This window comes from Gigantopelta aegis, chromosome 7 (assembly GCF_016097555.1).
Source record: "Gigantopelta aegis isolate Gae_Host chromosome 7, Gae_host_genome, whole genome shotgun sequence".
NCBI lineage: Eukaryota > Metazoa > Mollusca > Gastropoda > Neomphalida > Peltospiridae > Gigantopelta > Gigantopelta aegis.
Window position 1 is genome coordinate 17,519,108 of NC_054705.1, and position 19,626 is coordinate 17,538,733.

The 19,626-nt window shown below is 40.1% G+C and overlaps 1 long non-coding RNA gene across 1 annotated transcript in view; it reads right to left on the reverse strand.

Moving 5' to 3' along the window:
• Window positions 1-3,731: 3,731 nt before the first annotated feature.
• LOC121378144 overlaps window positions 3,732-19,626 on the reverse strand; it is a 20,165-nt gene continuing 4,270 nt past the window's right edge. The window contains exons 2-3 of the long non-coding RNA XR_005958669.1: window positions 8,690-8,799; window positions 3,732-3,792 (exon numbers count right to left, since the gene is read on the reverse strand). This is a non-coding gene — a long non-coding RNA (uncharacterized LOC121378144). The remainder of the gene's footprint in view (window positions 3,793-8,689; window positions 8,800-19,626) is intronic.

The window sequence follows — 19,626 nt, forward strand, 5'->3', positions numbered from 1 at the left end:
TTACTTGGTATGGAATATCTTGAGTTTTAATGATTAATTTAAAACAGTGGACTTTGAGATACTGCCAGATGTGGGTGTGTTTTTTTGTTTTTTTTTTTGTTTTTTTTTAAATAAAAATAAATAAAAGTTAAAGCAGACTTTTGTGTGGCTTTTAGCGTAACAACATATGACGTCAAACGTGTCGTCTATCATAGGTGAACAAGTTCCATTACGATTCTTTTAAAATGTGGGGGTGTTTACAACAACTAATAGGAACTTTTTTTATAGTCCTCCCAGTCTTTATGAACATTGAGTTTTTAAAAATAATATTTCATCAAAAAATAAAAATAGAAGTGTTTCGGAAATAATAAAAAGAACTATTTTGGTGAGCAATTAAAAAACAATTGTTTCAGAAATATAATAATTTCAGTTTAATTTGAAAAAAAAGGAAAAGTAGAAGTGCTTCGAAATTAATAAAATGCATAAAAACAGAATCGGTAGAGAAATAAATACAGGCAAAAATATTATTGGTAGTAAATCTTAAGGCAGAGATGAATTTTACTTGTAGAATGCAGGAAATTGCATTTCAGGACATTTAATTTTTAAAAGTTTACGGGTGAGCGACCCCGAATCCCATAGAAACTTTGCTTTGCGCCCTCGATCTCGATCAGCCCCCCCCCCCCCCCTCCACCAATGTCTACTCGCCCACCCCTCAATGTCTACTTGCTTCCGTTGTGCCTGATATAAATTGTCGTACACCGGCCATCGGGACTACCGGCTGGTAGGTACAGCGTTCACAGCCCCGTACCGGCTCCAAACCAGAGCATACCCTAGTTTTTAAACTCTAAGGCATATTTTTGACTATTAGAGTCGTTTCTGATAACTGAAATCATATTTTAGTTAGATTTTATGGTTTAGATTATCAATTTCCGTACATTCGAAGTGTCTTTGGTTATCCTTGTGTTTTTAATATCACAATATGCATTTCTCATATTTTTAAAAAACGCACGTGCGTCTGAGAAGTAACAGTTATGGAGTCGAGTTTTAGTCTATGTTTAGAGGGTATTTCACCATTTCAAAGTCACATACTCATGTTTCACTCAATTGTAACTTTATCCAAATGTGTTACAGGTTTTCGGACTAACTAACCTTGGTGTTAATTGTCACGGGTTGAAACTAGGGTCCGTCCCTTTAAGGTCTCAATGGGCAGGTGTAAGGCCACTACACCCTCTCCTCTCTCACTAACCACTAACCAACTAACAACTAAACCACTGTCCTGGACAGACAGCCCTGATAGCTGAGGTGTGTGCTTAGGACAGCGTGCTTGGACCTTAATTGGATATAAGCACGAAAACACGAAAATGAATGAAATGAAATGATTGTCGAAAACTACCGTAGTAAGAAAACGATGTTTACTGCTAAGAAGGATTATAAAGTAGTACGTTTAATCTCTTGGAAAAGGTAGACCAAGTCGAAATTTATTGAAAATCTTAAATTGGTGTTTTTCAGGAATGTAATTTGTAATATTCCAGAAAAGTAAATTGTCAGCACTCAAAACCGTACCATTGAACTCTATAGAACTGTAAGTTATGTTAGGCTCTAACTACCAACTGCCAGCAGAAAATTGGCCAACTTTCTGCTGCCACGACTTCTACGTCTGTCCAGTTGCTAGTCTGAGCGCTCTTACAACTCGATTATCGTCGTATATAACTCATTAGTTGTTAATCTGAGCGCACCAGTCTTAAGTCTGAAGTTGAGAAAAGTACAACGCAACCGTCGAGTTGGCCAACTTCAGTTGACAGTTGACAGTCTGTTACTAGCATTACTATACCAGTGATTCTAAATTAACACGGCGATTGGTTTAAAGGCATTTGATTGGCTGCTCCGTTGGGATGACGTGCTCGTCAAGGCCAAACATATGACATATAAGTTAACTGTCAGAACAAACGGCGTAAATATGTTTCAATTGGACAATACTTTTATTTGCCATTGTACATAAACTATCTATTACCTGTAGGGTGATTAGTTCCAAATGACTAAACATCTTAACGATCTACCCGATGCAATTTCAATGTGCTTGTTATTAATAATTTAAGCTTACAAAATAGTTTCAACAGACATTATCGCCTGCGCATAGTCAGTCGCCATATGTAAAGCAATTACACAATTTATTCCAACCTGAAATAGTAGCATTATGCATAGCTAAAAACTGAATACAAAGACATTGTAAGCAGTAAAAGTCAATAATGTCTGTAACGTTTAAAGGCATACTGTCACGGATTTAAGGACACCTTATTTCTCTAAAAATAGATAATAAATAAAAATTACATTAATTATTGGAAACCAAATCAAGCTATCGCATCACCTAAACTGAACCATGTTAGAGTAAAATCCATGTCTTCCATCTCGGAAATTTTAGTTTTTGAATTATGGACCATTGCCATAATTCACTTATTTTTATAAACTGTCATTAATAAATGGAGTATGGTGATTATGAAGATGGTTGAATAAAGTACATTTTGGGACAAATCAAATTATTTTTGTTCAGGTAATACTTTGTTAGACCATTAAATAGGTCAGTGGTCTGTGACAATATGCCTTTAAAGGGACATTCCTGGGTTTGCTGCTATTTTTAAGATGTTATCAACTAAGAGAGACTTTTTAACGATTGTAATTACATAAAATATTAGTGGTTGTATATTAAACGTGTTTCTGATCGTTCTAATAGTTGTACTAGGTTAAATTTCATTTTATTTCCTAAAATATATTTTTTATTACGTACGAAAATATTTGAAGACAAAATTCAGTGTGGGCTTGTTATAAATATTAAGACAACCAGAAACACATTGAGTATACAGACACTGGTATTCTAAACAAGAAAATATATTTAATATGCAAGTTTAATCGTAGAACTATTTTATTAGTCGGAATCATCTAACAATGCAGCAAAATCAGAAATGTCCCTTTAAGAATATAATTATATTAATAGGTTGGTAGGTAGATAGGTAGGTACATCCGTTGGGTGGTTGGTTGGTTGGTTGGTTGGTTGGTCGGTTGAGAACTGGGTACATCGATTGGTTGATTGGTAGATGGGTTGATTCAGTGATTGATTCATTGACTGAAGGCTGGTTGACTGATTGGTCGAAATATCGATTAATCGATCGAATGATTTATTGATTGGTTGATTGCTGGCATGCTGGCCTAATTCTTTGATCATTTCATTTCAACTTATTTTCGTGCTTATATCGAATTAAGGTTCAAGCACGGTGTCCTGGACATACATCTCAGCTATCTGGGCTGTCAAACCAGGACAGTGGGTTAGTTGTTAGTTGTTAGTGGTTGGTAAGAGAAACGAGGGTGTAGTGGCCTTACACCTACCCATTGAGTCATTAAAACTCGCTCTGGGTGGGAGCCGGTACCAGGCTGCGAACCCTGTACCTACCAGCATTATGTTGTTTGATCGAACGTGATTTGTTGGTTGGTTGGATAGTTGATTGATTGAATGAATGAATGAATGAATGAATGAATGAATGAATGAATGAAAGAAAAAAGAAAGAAATGTTTTATTTAACAACGCAGTGAACACATTTTATTTACGGTTATATGGCGTCGGACATATGGTTAAGGACCACACAGATATTGAGAGAGGAAACCCGCTGTCGCCACTCCATGGACTACACTTTTCGATAAGCAGCAAGGGATCTTTTATGTGCACCATCCCACAGACAGGGTAGTACATACCACAGGCTTCAATATACCAGTCGTGGTGCACTGGTTGGAACGAGAAATAGTCCAATGGGTTACGTCCCGCCCCTGAATGAATGAAAGAAAGAAAGAAAGAAAGAATGAATGAATGAATGAATGAATGAACGAACGAACGAATGAATGAACGAATGGATGAATGAATTAAGAAATAATGAAGGGAACAAAAAAAAAAAAAAAAAGGACCACCCATACACATTCGGGAATGAGCACTGATCTGCAGCCACTCTTTAGAATGGGCTTGATGTAAAACGTATTTTTCTACTATCGCCCTTGAACTGTGAACGATTGGAAACCCGAACCGCAGTTCACTTTTGTTTTGAAATGTCGGGTCGCTTCCGAGATGTGTTTTGTCTGTAGAGAAAATAACACACGATCGCCGGTAATGCTACTTTAATTGCATGTCCGGTGTGTAATCTACTTGTGAATGGTCCAGGTTCGCATCAGTGGTTTGTTTATTTGTCTTTCGTTTGACACGAAATGGAAAGAAAATGTATAAGAAAGAATTGATGTTTGGTGTTAATTATATGATTATGTTGCTACTTGGGAAAGGGAGAGAGAGATGGGGAGAGGGAATGGAGAGAGAGAGAGAGAGAGAGAGAGAGAGAGAGAGAGGGGGGGGGGGGGGGCGGGTGCGCGCGCGCGTGTGTTAAGAGGGAGAGTTAATGGAGAAAGAGAGAGGAAAAGGAGAAATAGAGGGAGAGAGTAACAGAGAGCGACAGAGACAAAGTGGAGGGAGAAAGGGACACAGAAGAGACAATGAGATAGCGAGGCAAAGAGATAAGCGGGGGTGGAGAGAGAGAGAGAGAGAGAGAGAGAGAGAGAGAGAGAGAGAGAGAGAGAGAGAGAGAGAGAGAGAGAGAGAGACGACGGAGCGTTTCAGTAAAAGTGTCCTGTGTGGCGACATTCATCTATTTGCACACTTATTCCTTCATTCACATTTCAATCCATCATTCATTCATTCATCCTGTAGTCGTTTGTTAATTCACTTGTTCACTCAATCCATTCATTTCTCTCTTTTTCGTTCATTCACGAATCCGTCCACGCATCCATTTATTTTCATTCTTATTGTTTTCATTAATCTATTGAGTTAATTTCGATTACAAAAAAAAACCTTTTCACCTTGATTTCTCTTCTCGCTGGCTGTTGATATCTACCAATATTACCGTCGACTTAACCGGAATCAATTTAGAATTAATCCGATTTTACCCACGAGCTTTCGTTTTAAAGCTATACATCACTAAAAAAAAAAACGTAGACAGATTTTCCGCGTATCACAAAAGGATTACGTTTCCTAATATTAAATTAGTTATTTTTTCGTGATCACCAGTAATAAAATTGCAAAACGGAAAGGTTCGTTTATCTAAACTCGGCGCATGCGCTGTTTTGGGGCTTGGTGATTATTTTCTTGAAATTGACATTCAATACGTCATCAAGTATTGCCAATTGATTGGAAAGGAACGATTACCGTTTAACGATACCTCACGATACTGGTTAGTCATTTAATAGCTATTTGGGTTTCTAATTTTGGTAATTGTAACACTTGGTCTAGCGTGTTAGCGAAAAGAAGAAAGGAATGTGTGGTTAACAACACCTCATCACATCGTTAATCAGCGGCCATTGTTTGTTTGACTTAAGATATAATAAAATTATGTGACATTGAATCCAGAGTGTAAGAGAAGAAAGGAAAGGAATGTGTGTTTAACAACACCCCAGCACACTGTTTAATCAGCGACTATTATATGTCAAACATATGATAAATGTGACATTCAATCTATAGTGTAAGATAAGAAAGGAAAGGAATGTGTATTTAACAACACCCCAGCACATGGTTTAATCAGCGACTGTTATATGTCAAACATATGATAACTGTGACATTTAATCTATAGTGTAAGATTAGAAAGGAAAGGAATGTTAGGTTAACAACACCCCAGCACATTGTTTAATCAGCGGTTATTAGATGTCAAACATATGATAATTGTGACATTCAATCTATAGTATAAGATAAGAAAGGAAAGAAATGTGTGTTTAACAACACCCCAGCACATTGTTTAATCAGCGACTATTAGATGTCAAACATATGATAAACTTTATTTCATTGCATCTAAAATGTGCGTAGAACCACACCACACAAGATACTGCAATTCACTGTAGACTTTCAGAGTTTATAAATATAGTGTATCCCAGGGATCCCAGGGATTACTGAAAATACAAAATAAAACAACTTCACCCATCCTAACCAGAGGCGGGACGTAGCCCAGTGGTAAAGCGTTCGCTTGATGCGCGGTCGGTCAAGGATCGATCCCCGTCGGAGGACCCATTGGGCTATTTCTCGTTCCAGCCAGTGCTCCACAACTGATGTAGCAAAGGCCGTGGTATGTACTATCCTGTCTGTGGAATGGTGCATATAAAACATCCCTTGCTGCTAATCGAAAAGAATAGCCAATGAAGTGGCGACAGCGGGTTTCCTCTCTCAATATCTGTGTGGTCCTTAACCATATGTCTGACGTCATATAACCATAAATAAAATGTGTCGAGTGCGTCGTTAAATAAAAAAAATTCTTCTTTTTCCATCCTAAACGAATGGTACGCCGAAGGCACTCCTCAGTTATTAGTTTCTCGTCCAGACTGATTAAATTTATCATTGTAATGCGACAGTCTAGATGCGTTCTAATCGAACCTGTTTAATGACACCACTAGAGCACATTGGTGTATTAATCATCGACTGTTGGATGTCAAACATTTGGTAATTTTGTCATACAGAGTAAATCATGTTTTGACTTTACTATTGTTTGACACCCAATAGCCGATGTATTTTTCGTGATGAGGTGTCGTTAAACATTCATTCATTCATTCATTCATTCACAGAGGAAACTCGCTACATTTTTTCCACTAGTAGCAATGAATCCCATATACAGGATAGCACGTGCCACGGCCTTTGATATACAAGTCGTGGTGCACTAGCTAGTTCGTTCGTTCGTTCGTTCGTTCTTTCGTTCATTCTTTCATTGATTTATTAATTTAAAGCTCCAGGTACGTTAGTATATATATACAGACTCTAAATGTACTAGAAAACCAAACAAAATGAAGAGGATGGGTAGGGCGAGAGCGAATATCGATTTACTGTGAACATTTTAACAATGCTATAATTAGTCTTTCACGAACGAACGATTAAATGACTTCGGAGGGAATTCGCGAATTACGTTACTGCCTTTGTCTCATTGAGATTAGAGGCACAAATCACAAAACTCTGTGTACACTGTGGAATGGAACCCAATATTCCTGATTGCCCGAATCAGTAACCCGACATAGTGGCCTTAATAATGGACCACGAAACCAGTTATCTTTGACATAATAAAACCTTACGACTACCAGTAATGGACGTGACCTCAAATACCACCCTTGTCATTGCGATATTTGATTTCCAGTGAATTGCGTGTATGGTATTATCACTGCGGGTTCGTCTGATATTAACAAACTTATCAGCTAAGTCATCTTGTAGTTTAGTACCAGCAACGTCTTTGGGGACAAGGTTGCTGGATGTCTTCGCGGATATGATTAGAATGATACATTTCTCTTGATCTGGACCCCGTTTCACGAAGCGATTTTAGCCCTAAGATCACCTTATGTACTTAAGGTGATCGTAGCACTAAGATCGCTTGGAGGAACGGGGCCCTGATTATGGCAGGAAAAGTAGTAAATAAAAATGTACATATATACGTGTTTCATAGTTTCTGAGGTCTCACTACACAGAAAGAAAGAAATGTTTTATTTAACGACGCACTCAACACATTTTATTTACGGTTATATGGCGTCAGACATATGGTTAAGGCCAACACAGAGTTTTGAGAGGAAACCCGCTGTCGCCACTACATGGGCTACTCTTTCCGATTAGGAGCAAGGGATCTTTTATTTGCGCTTCCCAAAGGCAGGATAGCACAAACCATGGCCTTTGTTGAACCAGTTATGGATCACTGGTCGGTGCAAGTGGTTTACACCTACCCATTGAGCCTTGCGGAGCACTCACACAGGGTTTGTAGTCGGTATCTGGATAAAAAATCCCATGCCTCGACTGGGATCTGAACCCAGTACCTACCAACCTGTAGACCGATGGCCTAACCACGACGCCACTGAGGCCGGTCCTTAGAGAGGAAACCCTGCGACATTTTTTTCATTAATAGCAAGGGATATTTTATATGCACCATCCCACAGACAGGATAGCACATACCACGACCTTTGATATACCAGTCGTGGTGCACTGACTGGAACGAGAAATAGCCCAATGGGTCCACCACCAGGGATCGATCCAAGACAGACCGCGCATTAAGCAAGCGCTTTAATACTGAACTACGTCCCCCCCCCCACCCCCCATTGAAATCCATGTGAAATTGCCCAACTTCGAATGAAGATTACTAACAGAATGGGTTCTCATAACGGTTGACAGAACAGAACAGAACAGAACAGAACAGAACAGAACTTTATTATTCTCAAGATCACCATTCATATTCCATTACGAACATATATTACATAAGCATTTATGTTTACTCCAAAATTGAGAACATTTACATATCAGGTGTGTGTGTGTGTGTGTGTGTATGTGTGTGTGTATGTGTCTGAGTGCGTGTGTGTGCGTGTGTGTGTTGTGTGATTTCGTGTGTGTGTTGTGTGTGTTTTGTGTGTCGGTGTGTGTGTTGTGTGGGTACGTGTGTGTGGGTGCTTGTTTTGTGCGTGTGCGTGTGCGTGTGCGTGCGTGTGTGTGTGTGCGTGTGTGTGTATGTGTGCGTGTGCGTGTGTGTGCGTGTGCTATACTACCGCATCTGGCTGTAGTATCAGTATCAGCAGGTGGTCAAGGAACCGATGTAAACCGGCCGCCTGTTCCTCTGTACATCAAAAAGTCAATACACAACATTACAAAAACAAAGTGGCAAAATCCAACCTTAAGGCTTACCATAATATAAAAATAATTTTAACACTTCCGCAGATTACTAGAATTGAATATGTGAACCACACCATATGTCACAGTTTGGAAGCAAGGTACTATGATGAATGAACCCTCACCTAGAAGTAAGAAGACAGATTCAAAGATAATCAATCACAAGAAACAGCTGGAGACAGAAAGTTCCAAAGCAAAATGTTCATTTATGTTTACAGGAAGCGAGCCTTGGCGAATGTGAGACAAAACAACTGTATCTAAAAATATGCGTCATTTAATATGTCTGATTTAAAAAATAAATAAAAAATAAAAAATCGAAGCACAATATTTGTTACACATATCATATCAAATAATAATCATGATAATCGTTTGACGTCACACAACTTGTTTTCAAGCCCGTAGGAACAGGATGGGGTTAGGTCTCACTACACAGATGTCATCTGTCATCTGGCATTGAAACCCACGTTAAATTGCCCAACTTCAAATGAAGATTGCCAATAGAACGGGTTCTCGTTGACACTAACCACATATACCATTGCGAACATACATTATATAAGCATTTATTTTCACTCCATAATTGAGAGCATTTCCTTCTCAGGTTTTTGCTATATCACCACATCTGGCTGTAGTACCGGTCCGAACAGGTGGTTCATTAACTGATTCACTCCGGCTGTCTCTTGCGCTATACATCCATGTCCCAAAAGGTCAATGCACAACATTACAAAATAGCATGTGCAAAATACAGCCAGAAGGCTTACCACTAAACATACATATTGTTTTAATTCTGCACCATTTCCTAGAAGTGAATATGTGAACCATAACTTGTGTCACAATATTAGGAACTATAGTGATGAATGAACTCTCACCCGGAAGTGATCTGTGTAGTGAGACGTTAGTGAGAAGGCCTGTGATTACCTCCCACCCTACCCCCCCCCCCCACACCCATCCCCCCTCCCACACACACACACATAAGGACGAAAATATACGGGTGCGGGGGTGGTTTTTTGTGTTCTATTTTATATACTTAAAGACAAAAATCTGACTGTGCCCTCTTCACTAGATATTATTATCTCTCCCCCCCCCCCCCCCCCCCCCCCACGCCAGTCCAGATATTGTTCCTACGGGCCTAGCCTTGCAATTATTGGCTGAAATGAAGCGCGTGTTTCATGTCAGTTCTGCATGTCAGAACCTTATTATTTCCATTGGCAAATCAAATCCCATTGCTGAAATCTCGTCTATACGGGAAAACAAAGGAAAACCTCCCTCCACATATTTTCAAACGTAGTGTCAATGAACACCATTTAATATCTCTATGAAGCCTTCCATGGTATGTGAAGACTTACAATATGCGGGAGAAGAAATGGAAATGAAACGATTCTGTTACTACAACTGTTTTTGTGTTAAAGAGAAACAGGCCGTATTCAAACCCATCATGGATATTAATAATGCCAGTTACAAACACTCTCCGAGTGGCAGGCAGTTACTCTCCGAATATTAACAACGAGCTTGACAAAACCACACTCGGAGTGCTAACGAAGTAGATACTTTGTTTATAATTATATTCTCCGAACTGAGTAGTGCCTAGTTAGCTATATTCTCCGAATGTTAACGAAGTATTTGGTTACACTCTCCGAATATTAACGAAGCGCTTGTACACCACTCTCCGAGTGTTAACGAAGAAGTGCCTATTAATTCAATCTAATTAAAATTAGCTCCACTATTACATGTGGATCTAAAGACAGCCAGTTGGATCTCATGTCCACCAATCAAAACCTTACTTGCAGAATCCCGCCAGTGATTTAAAACTAACAACACTGCGTAGTCCCCAATGTCAAGGTAACATTTCGTCTGTAAATAATAATTTAAATATTGACCAATCACACTTCGCTGTTTATAACGTTATTTGGGAGCATACAAATTCTAAAAATATCGGGCGAGTCTATTTTAGTGGCCGCAGTACAGCGTACCATACCAATACGTACGGGGTGGGTTATCAGTCTTCAATTTTACATTAAACATTATTTATTTATTTATAAAATTTAAAAAAACTAAATCAGTCTTCAGTTTTACATTACAAATTATTTATTTTATAAAATAAAACATGTTTTAAGGCATTCGTAATTCACACGAGACATGTCGTATACCCTCAGGATAATTCGGAATGTTTTCAAATTATTTTTAAATCACTGGCAGGATTCTGCAAGTAAGGTTTTGATTGGTGGACATGAGCTCCAACTGGCTGTCTTTAGATCCACATGTAATAGTGGAGCTAATTTTAATTAGATTGCTATTAAATGGCTCTATTATCCGAATGTTAACAAAGTGTGTGGTTATAATCTCTAAAATTAAGCTGCTGGAGTTTCGCGTTTCGTACACCGGGTCACGGCCAACCGTGACTTTAGTGTACGGCAACGCGGACTCGCAGAAGAAGAAGGGAAGAGGACGGAGGAAGAGGAAACGTGTGCCAGGGGCGGATCAGGGGGAACAAAACTGGCGGCTCAACCGCCAGCGGTGGTCCCTTTTGCGTCGCCGCCCCCGACTCGACCCAAGACGAAAGGACCAGCTCATCTGGACCCGCCGTCAACACCGAGGGATGCTCTCAACGCGCCGATGTGCGAGACACCCGCAGACGGAACTCCATCTCCCTCTACGTCACGGCCTACACGTAACTGGCCACTGTCACCAGTCTTGCCAGTTCGGAAGGCGGCGGTCCGGGCAGGAACCGTTGCGAAGAGGAAGGCCGTCGCTCAGCCGAGCGACCAGCCTGAAAAGGCAAGGCCTCCACCTTCACAAGCATCGTCCCCCTCCGACTCGGAAGCCGTCTGGAAAGTTCAGATCTGGAAAATCAGGTCCGGCTTTCTGAAGTTCGTGCAGGGGGACACCTCGGATCCGACAACACTGATGGGCGGACTAGTGGAACCAGAGCTACAACAACTGCCTGATGGAAGCGCTTACGAGCTACACACCATCAAGTCTACAGCCGGCAAGACGGGGTTGGTACTAACTCAGCGTCGAGAAGGTCCTGGTTAGAGAGATGGATAGCCACACCATCCACAGGATCGTCAAGGCCCTTTTTCGGCAACGACTACCGGAGTGTCATCACTATCCTCGCCGACCAGAGACGGAAGCACTTCATCCCCGCCTTCGCTGGTTCTCCGCTCATCAGTTCGCCGTAGGCCAACCTCCACACCCTAACGGCCTTAACGAGGCCACTAACGTGGACATATAGATCAGACTTTAAACATTTAGACCTTCGTTCAAAATTTTATGTCAAAATTACTTCTTTTTAAAAAATATTATTAAATAATATTAAATAGTCTCTTCTTTCTCTTATTTATTTTTGGACTGTCCTAAAATGCTCCAAATTATATAAATATTCGGCCGAGTTGTCAATTCTTTTTATTTTTGGCTTGTACCTCTTTTAATTTTTGTATATAATCTATTAACATTTTTTACTAATTGCTATTTTCTAAATTCTGCCCATTTTCAACACTACCCCCCTCCCCCCCCCCCCCCCCCCCCCTCATCCCGAGTCAGGCCACCGATCTTATCGGAGGTCGGACTCGGGATGGACGTGTTCGAAACTCTAGTGGTATATGGGCACATTAAACTAGTTATCATTATCATCATCATCATCTAAAATTAATATTAACGATGTGTTTTACTACAAAACTATCCGTGTGTTCACGAAGTAGCAGAATAAATTCTACGAATGTTGACGAAATGTTTGGCGATACTCTCTGAACATCGGCAGACCTAAAATGGCTCCTGAATTGTTAACAAATAATATGCATTCTAAGATTTAATAATCTGTCTATGACAGGATACTGAAATAAAGAGAAATTTTGGTTAACAACACCTGAGCACATTTAAACTATGTATATATGGTGTTTGAGAGGGGGAGGGAGAGAGAGAGAGAGAGAGAGAGAGAGAGAGAGAGAGAGAGAGAGAGAGAGAGAGAGAGAGAGGGAGGTGGGGGAGACAGACAGACAGACAGACAGAGGGAGAGAGAGACAGATAGAGAGAAAGAGAGAGAGAGAGAGAGAGAGAGAGAGAGAGAGAGAGAGAGAGAGACAGACAGACAGACAGACAGACAGAGAGAGAGACAGACAGACAGAGAGAGACAGACAGAGAGAGACAGTCAGACATACAGAGGAGAGAGAGAGACAGACAGACAGACAGAGGAGAGAGAGAGAGAGAGAGAGAGAGAGAGAGAGAGAAAGAGAGACGGGGAGAAGAAACACTCTTATCGAAGTCACGTCCAGTGGTAAAGCGTTCGCTTCATGCGCGATCGGTCTAGGATCGATCCCCTCGGTAGACCCATTGGACGATTTCTCGTTCCAGCCAGCAGTGCTCCACAGATGGTCTAACAAAAACCGTGGTACATACTGTTCTGTCTGTGGGATAGTGTGTATAAAAGATCACTTGCTGCTAATCGAAACTTAGAGCCCATGGAGTAACGGTAGCGGGTTTCCTCTCGCAATATTTTTGTGGAACATAGCCATAAGTCCCACGCCATATAGCTGTAATTAAAATAACGATTGTGTTGTGTCGTTAAATAAAACATTTCTTTTTTCTTGCTATAACATAATACAAATTAAAATTACTCAATAATATATATCTTGGGCAGGAAATTAGGTGGTGAATAATATATCAGTAAATACAAATTAATTTGCTTCTATCTGATACTTGTCATTGTGATTGAGAAACTAGGTGACGGTATCTTTATGATCAATTCACACCCACAACTGATATCCGACAGGCTGCATGATCAACTCACATTAATAGATATTCACAAGACCATCGACCCCCCACCCCCTCTCTATCAATCTCTCTCTCTCTCTCTCTATCAATCTCTCTCTCTCTCTCTCTCTCTCTCTCTCTCTCTCTCTCTCTCTCTCTCTCTCTCTCTCTCTCTCTCTCTCTCTCTCTCTCTCTCTCTCTCTCTCTCTCTTATCTCCTCTCTCCCTCCGTTTCTCTCTCGTCTCTACACTCTTTTTCACTCCATTCCTCTTTCTCTTTTCATCCCACTATACTTTTTATCGCTCCGTCTTTTTTTCCTGCTCTCTCTCTCTCTCTCTCTCTCTCTCTCTCTCTCTCTCTCTCTCTCTCTCTCTCTCTCTCTCTCTCTATCTCTATCTCTCTCTCTCTCCCCCTCCCTCCCTCACTTCCTCCCCATTCATGGTTTCATCAAATACATCAAAGGTAATATTTTTTGTCCTATCTTGGGGGAAACACACATAAAAGACCCCTCACTACTTATTGAATTGAGTAGACATCCTTGAGGCGAGGGTTTCTTCTCTTCTCTCCCATAGGCTGTGTCAAAATTACCATGTGTCTGCTTCCTAGCAGCCATTTGATAGACTTGTTCATTATCAGAAGTGGGCGAAGCAAAACACACGCTTTTTTTCCCTCCATATTGATGTTGACAAATTAAAGCTAGGCGATCATCGATTTTATGGCATTTCGATACTTATCATCTGGTCTGCAAGATGGCAAGTCAGGCAGTCATTCAGTCTCGTTTATATCCGTGCTTATAATCCAAATAAGGTTCAAGCATGCTATTCTGGACACTAAAATCGGTTATCCTGACGGTCTTCTCAGGACAGGAGATACTATATTGTTAATTATTAACTTTCAGTTATAGAGAAGTGAGCTTGTTCGGTGCTTTTTTTGTGTGTGTGTGTGTTTTATTAACTCTTCATCTCTTTGCTGAACTGTTTGCTGGTTTTGATAGGAATCCGGTGGGGTGATGCGCACTCAGTACCTATTATATCAAAAACCTATGGTTATACCACTGTACATCTAAGTCGAGCCAAGTCGGTCTAAGAAGCATTCAATAAGTGCACGGACTCGTAAGTATGTTCTTTGTTGTGAAGTACCGCAATGCAACATAACGAATTACCAACTCATTAACGGTGTCTTTGAGCGAAATGCTATAATTATCTATATTAGCGTGTATATAAAGAAAAAATATATATAGGTAAATTGCAATCCTAGCTCCGTATTATAATTTTAAGCCCTTTTTCGCGTTTTGTTAGTGATTTTTTTTTCTTTTTTAGATATGCATTAAGAATACTGTACTCTTAAGTTTCGTGGCTTTAATGAATATATATTTTAAAAATAAGTATTCGGGCAGTAGGATATAGGTCAATCGAAAATAAACAAGGAGCCTAATTCACTAAACTCTCGCAATTTTGTTTTGTTGTCTAACAGAGCCTAAGAGACCTTTGTGAATTAAGCTTCGGACGTTGTCGAGGTTAAGCCATCAGACATAAAGCTGGTAGGTACATGGTTCGCAGCCCGGGACCGGCTCCCACCCAGAGCTGGACAGACAGCAGAGATAGCTGAGGTGTGTGCGCAGGACTGCGTGCTTGCACCTTAATTGTAAATAAGCACAAAAGTAAGTTGAAATGAAATTTTTAACAAAATGCAAATAAACAATTCTTTTGGGTTTTTTTTGCAATATCCACTGTTCTCTTTAAAGTTTTTTTTTTTTAAGTAGCAATCTTCTGCTTAAACTTTTATAATCTTTTAAATAAAAATAAATTTTAAGCCACCCAGATCTTATTAAACTACTGCCAGCGCTAGAAAGATAATCCATTCCAACAAAATGAATCAAAACGAGGGATTGCATAGATTCAATATGGTATACAAGAGAAAAGAAAAAGTATTTTACTTAAAGTTAAAATTTATTTAACGACCATTAGAAAGAAAGAAAGAAATGTTTTATTTAATGACGCACTCAACACATTTTATTTACGGTTATATGGCGTCAGACATGGTTAAGGACCGCACAGATTTTGAGAGGAAACCCGCTGTCGTCACTACATGGGCTACTATTTCCGATTAGCAGCAAGGGATCTTTTATTTGCGCTTCCCACAGGCAGGATAGCGCAAACCATGGCCTTTTTTTAACCAGTTATGGATCACTGGTCGGTGCAAGTGGTTTACACCTACCCATTGAGCCTTGCGGAGCACTCACTGAGGGTTTGGAGTCGGTATCTGGATTAAAAATCCCATGCCTCGACTGGGATCCGAACCCAGTACCTACCAACCTGTAGACCGATGACCTAACCACGACGCCACCGAGGCCGGTAAACGACCATTAGAGCACATTGATAAATTAATCGGGGCGCGATTTAGCTCAGTCGGTTAAGTGCTCGCTTGAGATGCTTGCGTCGCAGGATCGAACCACCTTGATGGATCCATTCAACTGATTGGGATTTTTTCTCGTTCCAACCAGTGCACCACAACTGGACAAAGGCCGTAGAATGTGCTTTTCTGTCTGTGGGAAAGTGCATATAAAAGATCCCTTGCTGCATTAAAAAAAAAATGTAGTGGGTTTCCTCTGATGACTACGAGACAGAATTACCAAATGGTTGACATCCAATAGCCGATGATTAAGTAATCAATGTGCTCCAGTGGTGTCGTTAAACAAAACAAAACAAAAGTGATCAATTAATCATCGGCTATTGACTGTCTCACATTTGGTAATACTGACATGTAGTCATCAGGAGAAACCTGCTACATTTTCACTCTAAAATAAGCCATTATATATGCATTTTGCCACAGACAGGGCATAACATACCACGGCTTTCGATACACCAGCCGTTGGGCACTGCTACGGACGATGAAAATCTCCACCGAGGTGATTCCGTCTATCTACCCAAGCACTTGAAAATAAAAGTTGTGATCTGTTGTATTGTATTTAAATAAAAAATAAAAAAGTCCATGAGACCTTTCATTCATCCAATCAGCTTGCCGAATTCGAGATAATTATTCACAGAAGAAAGGTCGGGTGGACTAAACTGCTACTTGGTGAAGGTTATCTTAAAGAAACTCTTGAGTTTGATGTAAGACGTAAAAACACAATGGGGGCGGGCCGTAGCCCTGTGGTAAAGTGTTCGCTTGATCCGTGGTCGGTGTGGGATCGATCCCCGTCGATGGGCCCGTTGGGCTATTTCTCGCTCCAGCCAGTGCACAACGACTGATATATCAAAGGCCGTGGTATGTGTTATCTTGTCTGTGGGATGCTGTATATAAAACATCTCTTGTTGCTAATCGAAAAAAAAAAAGAAAAAAAAGAAGGCCGGTCCCTGTGTCCAGTATAGACGTGCGCTACAACAGCTTGCTCTGAATGTGCACGTAAAATCCATTTTTAGCCTAATCGAAAAGAGTAGCTCATGAAGTGGCGACAGCGGGTTTCCTCTCTCAATAGCTGTGTGGTTCTTAACCCTATGTCCGACGTCATATAACCGTAAATAAAATGAGTTGAGTGCGTCGTTAAATAAAGCATTCCCTTCCTTCCTAAAAACACAAAATACACATTATATATTTTTCTTCTTTAAAATATCAATATCTGAAAATATAATGTTTTTTTTTTTTATATCCCTAAACTTTGTAGTTGTCCACACAGGATTTTACCTCCAGATAATTTCGTATGTACGAAAAAAAGACGACAAAAGACGAAAAAAAAGATAATAGATAGACGTTTCAGCTTTTACTGACATTAGAACGATTCAGGAGCACACTGGATACACATACCAGGTCCGTAGAAACCAAGAAGGGGGCCAGGGGGCTAGATCGGGTGTCTGCCCCCCCCCCTCCCCCCGCCAACTCGAGGAGGAAAATGTACGGTGTTTGTTTGTTGTTTTTTTTTTTTTGTCCTACTGTATATAAATAAAATCTGGATTGTGCCCACTCCCACTAGAGATGTATCCCCTCCACCCGAGATTGCTCCCCCCCCCCCCCACACTTTATTTTCGTGGTTATATCCAAGCACGCTGTTCTGGGAACACCCTCCGCTAGCTGGTCTGTCTGTCCAGGACAGTGGGTTAGTCGTTAGTTGGTTAGTGGTTACTCAGAGAGAACTGGGTGTAGAGGTCTTACACCTACCCATTGAGTCGTTAAAACTCGCTCTGGGCGGGAGCCGGTACCGCGCTGCGAACCCAGTACCTACCAGCCTTATGTCTGATGGCTTAATCATGACACCACCGAGGCCGGTGTGCCAACACACACACACACACACACACACACACACACACACACACACACTCTCTCTCTCTCTCTCTCTCTCTCTCTCTCTCTCTCTCTCTCTCTCTCTCTCTCTCTCTCTCTCTCTCTCTCTCTCTCGGTATCGTTCCTACGGGCCTAGATACACTGATATTCTGAATTATAAATAAAATGCATTTTAATGTGTAATTTCAGTCGTTAACAAGGCTCTGTTAGTCAGAAAGTATCTTTAAATCTATATAATTATATTACAAATGCTGTTGACGAAATTCCCTGCAGGCGAAAGACAACAGAAGTGATTAAAGCGAACCGAAGACAGACTAAGCAAACATACAAAGACGACAGGCGTGTAACTATCGATTGATTAAACAACGTGTTGATTTGACTTTAGACAAGTTTTCCTTTCCTAGTTTAGATTTAGATCAGGAAACAATTTTGAAGGGTCGTACCTAGTTTAAAATAAGTGGCGGTGACAGAACAAAACGAATATGGGAAGAGTAATAGAGAATGATGTCCAGGTAGACCCAAAAAAATAATAAAGTTTTGTTTAACGACACCACTAGAGCACATTGATTTATTAATCAATATTTTTACCAAGGGATCTTTTATATGCACCATCCCACAAATAGGATAGCACATACCACGGCCTTTGATATTCCAGTCGTGGTGCATTGGCTAGAACGAGAAGTAGCCCAATGGGCCCACCGACGTGGATCGATCCTAGACCGGCCGCGCATCACGCGTGCGCTCTACCACTGGGCTACGTTTCGCCACTTTAACAAACAAACAAAGAAACAAACATAAGCAAAACATAAGCAAATACAAAAAAAAAGGACACACAAAAAAACACGAATAAAAGACAAAAACTACAACACAATAATAATAAACAAACAACCAATAAAACCAACCAAAAAACAACCAAATGAGCATACAAACAAACAACAACAACAAAAGCCACAAACAAACAAAAAAAAACAAAAAAACGCTTTTCATATTTTTCCAGGGTGTAACTCTCTTCCCCCGCCCTTTACACCCCCTCTAGGCGCCGCCCTGGTTTGACGATTGACAGTTGACTTCATGATGGCAATCTGTGGAAATGTGTCAATATTTTCTTACTCTCTGCCGTTTCCGTTTCCTCTATCGACCATCATTAGCACTGTATGGTCCGTTGTTGCGCTACATAAATTGGTACTCTTTCGGCTCGAGATTGCGGGTTTTTTTTTACATACATTCAATGGTGCGTTAATTTACGATAATAATGCTTTGTTGAAACCATTTAATAATTGGTACATAAATGTAGTCTTATGAAAAGCACTATCAAAATGAAATGTTTAATCTGCGTTTCTCTTAATATTGACGTTTATAAATGTTTCTACCGCAAAATAACTTAAATTAACATTGACAAAATTAGGAGTGTTTGATATAGTTGGTACCAATCAGAAAGAAAGAAATATTTTATTTAAACGTGCATTGTCTGGAATATTTATATTATTTAAGCATTTAGAACAGAAAATCCCATTACGTTTGGTGCATATAAGACGCCGCACTCCGAATTGGTTTCACTACACTGGCTTTTCTAAGTTAAAAATAAACCCACTATTTTGAAAGTGGGACACTTTTGCCGGGCTCCCTCTGGGCTAAAAATAGTATGGTACGGCTATTGTTGCATTACAAAAACCGAGCGGATTCTAGCAGTCAATTCCTAGCAGCCAATTACGCTAGCAGCCAATTTCAGCAGACCCTCATGGCGACGTTCTAAACACCGGACTCATACGCCTTTCGATTGTTACCTGTATTTCACACACTTTTAAACAAACTGTTATGCTAATTTTTATTATTCACTACAACTTAAGAATTTTAGAGTTTTAAAGAGTATCTTTATATAATAACAACACAAAAACAAAATAACAACCAAGACTCATTTTCACAGTCTTATT